The 3,476-nt window shown below is 39.4% G+C and overlaps 1 non-coding gene across 1 annotated transcript; it reads right to left on the bottom strand.

Moving 5' to 3' along the window:
* Positions 1 to 695: 695 nt before the first annotated feature.
* LOC145508062 (U6 spliceosomal RNA) lies at positions 696 to 798 on the bottom strand. The gene has a single exon (XR_014055331.1). It is a non-coding gene; the product is annotated as a U6 spliceosomal RNA (small nuclear RNA).
* Between the last annotated feature and the right edge of the window lie 2,678 nt (positions 799 to 3,476).

The following is a 3,476-nucleotide window of genomic DNA, read 5'->3' as shown; positions in this document are numbered from 1 at the left end:
ACAAGTGAGAGGATAGAGCTCTTTTTTTCTTTTCTGTTTTAAAATTTTTATTAGAGTATAGGTGATTTATAATGTTGCATTAATTTTAGGTATACGGCAAAGTAAATCAGTTATGTTGTTGTTGTTTAGTAGCTAAGTCTTGTTCAACTCTTTGCAGTCCCAGAGAGCTCCACCAGGCTCCTCTGCCTATGGAATTTCCCAGACAAGAATACTGGAGTGGGTTGCCATTTCTTCCTCCAGGGGATCTTCCTGACCTAAGGATCGAACCCATGTCTCCTTCATTGGCAGGTGGATTCTTTACCACTGAACCACCAGGGAAGCCCCAAATGAGTTATACATTTACATATACCCACTTTTTTACTTTCATTTTCTTAATTTTTATTTTTTAAAAAAGTTTATTGAAGTATATACAGTGTTGTGTTAGTTTCAGGTATACACCAAAGTGAATCCGTTATACACACACATATATCTATTCTTTTTCAGATTCCTTTCCCATACAGTTATTTTAGAACATTGAGTAGAGTTCCCTGTGCTATACAATAGGTCCTTATTTGTTATCTATTTTATATATATAGTAGTGTGTATATGTCAATCCAATCTCCCAGTTTATCTCTCCCCCACTGCCTTTCCCCCTGGTAACCATAGGTTTGTTTTGTACATCTGTGACATTATTTCTGCTTTGTAAATAAATTCATAAAAATACGGAATGCTTCACGAACTTGTGTCATCCTTGGGCAGGAGTCATGCTACTCTTCTATGTATAATTCCAATTTCAGTATTTGTTCTGCCAAAGCGAGCAAGAGGACAGAGCTCCTTGATGTCTCCCTTGTTGTTCCTGAGAGTGTGGCTGAAGTTCGGGGGTCAAAGCAGGGAATGAGGAACTAGAACCATGGGTTGCTGCCCTCTAAGTCCCTAGGATGGGACAAAGGCATCACAAGTCAGCCTGCTTCCATAGAATGAATTCCCTGCTGTGCCACAGGCTAGGTATTCTATTAATATTTCTTACTCTGCCTTAGGCCCCAAAGGCAGCAGGCTAATGTGCTTTCTGTATTTCCAAGAAAAGGTAGCTTAATGCAGCATATCCCAAACTTCGATGAAAAATCTTTGCTGGCAGCACACCTATTAACGTCTCCAGGACAATGTTGCTCGTGACATGCTGATCTAATGTGAGTATACGTGAATAAACTCTGGCCAATGTTCAAGATATGGGAAATAATCCTCGTATTATGCTTTCATCTTGCTTTCAATTTTGGATGTTGGTTTTTCTTTGAACAGGCCTTCTGACTCACGGAAGCTCTTTGTGCAAGTAAATATGTTTGCATTTCAAAGTCTACATTTCCCAAGAAAGCTAAGTTCTGAAAACACATTTTGCTGTGATAAAGACTCTTACAGATTATAAAGCTAAACAAAAAGTACAATGAATTTAAAAGTTCTTTCTTACCGTGGATTTAGCCACACACACAAAAATATTTATACAGTCTTCTTTGCCTATGAATCCACTGGGCAACGACATAACCAACACATTTTTAAAAATACATGTAGATATACACATGTGGGGGGCTTCCCTGAGGATTCAGCAGGTAAAGAATCCACCTGCCAATGCAGGAGACACAGAAGACACGGGTTCAATCCCTGGGTTGGGAAGCTCCCCTGGAGAAGGAAATGGCAACCCACTCCAGTATGCTTACCTGAAATATCCCATGGACAGAGGAACCTGGCAGGCTGCAGTCCAGTGAGTCACAAAGAGTCGGAAACTACTGAATGACTAAGCACACACACACATATATATGGATGCGTTCATGGGTAGTAACTATAGGGTCTGTGTCCTTCAGGAATATTAACTATTCTTCTTCCATGGGGTGACTTTGACAAATCATTTCCTATGTATATTTCAATCTCGCCATCTGAAAAATGAAGGTGTGGGATTATACTGTTTCAACATTTCCCCAAAGATGAGAATCCCTGGGAGTAGTGGTTAAACATTGAAATTACTAAACCCTATGTTTGAACTTCTGATTAAATGAATCTAAGTTGTTTGTTCGTTTTTTTGTTTTCTTGCTGATACTCTCGTTTGTTCATTTGTTTCTTTTTAAACAAAGGCTCTAGGTCTTTATCTTCGAGGAAGTTGAAAACTTGATTAGATGACTCAGGGTCTTTCCATCTCTGTCATTCTGTAATTCTATAACTCAGTGAGGTGGAAGATCCACTAGCCCCCTCACTGGAAGCTACTGAGGTTAAGATAAGACCTTAGGAAATTTCTTTCTTAGAGTCTCCCCCATGAGGAGTGGCATCCAGGTAAGTTTGTGAGAAATAGACATCTACTTCTCCTAAGTCAGTGAGATAAGCCCCATGAGAACAACAAACAGTAGTTATGCTGTGGTTATTAAAACTGTGAGCACACTTCCCCTTAACTTTTCTAATCTGTTCCCCTAAATAAGTACCCCACTCAGGATCTTAGTGTCTTTCCTCCTCCCCAAACCTCACATTGATAACTTTGAATGTCCAGAAGTGGTTTGAGAACCTCATAACTCCATGAATGGCTCTGGAGGTAAAGAGCATAGTGATCTGTGGTTAAACTTCAAACTACTACAAACATCAAGTCCATCTGCACTCTTGCTTCTCTGGAAGCCAGTGGGTCCCCCTAAGACTGATTTAACCATTTCTGGGAACTGGTTGGAAAAATGAAGGCTGGTTTTCCAATCAATCCTTTAAGATAATCAGAAGACAAAAGGCTTAAAGTTCCTGAGACTTTAGCTTCTCTAAAAGAAAACCTATAGGAGAGCACCCAAACACAATCATTTCCATTTTAATTTTTAAAATTTAAGTTACCCTTTCCATCGTCCAAATCAATGATTCATGTAGGGAAGAAAGCAGCATTGTGTTCTGCTATGGAAAGATTTTGGAATCTCTTTCCCTGAACATCTTTAATAAGTGTTGATCAGCATGAGAGAAAACAATTGACACTAGGGAAAGGAAATACAAATATGAGATTGATGAGGTTAAGTAAAAATACTGAAATCTTGAATCTGAAATGGAAGTATCAGTATGAATCATGATATAGCTTTAAAACAAAATGGTAGTTTCTAGCTCTGTCCATGGAAAAGGCCTAGAAACAAATAACCAACCAAGTAGAATAAAACATGTAGTAAAGATTGTGATCTTAAAATCCTATTTTCCACCAAAAAGAGCCAGAGCTCCTTGGAGAAATAGTAGAAATGTTAGTTGCTCAGTTGTGTCCAACTCTTTGCGATGATATGGACTGTAGCCTGCCAGGCTCCTCTGTCCATGGAATTCTCCATGGCAAGAATTCTAGAGAGGGTTGCCATTTCCTTCTCCTGGGGATCTTCCTGACCCAGGGATCAAACCTAGATTTCCTGCATTGTAGGTAGATTCTTTACTGTCTGAATCACCAGGGAAGCCCCCTTGGAGAAACAGATGATTCCAAATCTGGGGTGGGAAATTACAAGATGAGCTTG

Source organism: Giraffa tippelskirchi, chromosome 5 (genome assembly GCF_054371585.1).
Source record: "Giraffa tippelskirchi isolate mGirTip1 chromosome 5, T2T-mGirTip1v1.2.pri, whole genome shotgun sequence".
In the NCBI taxonomy this organism is placed as follows: domain Eukaryota; kingdom Metazoa; phylum Chordata; class Mammalia; order Artiodactyla; family Giraffidae; genus Giraffa; species Giraffa tippelskirchi.
Note: the sequence above shows the minus strand (reverse complement) of the source record. Positions and strands in the feature narration are given on the sequence as shown.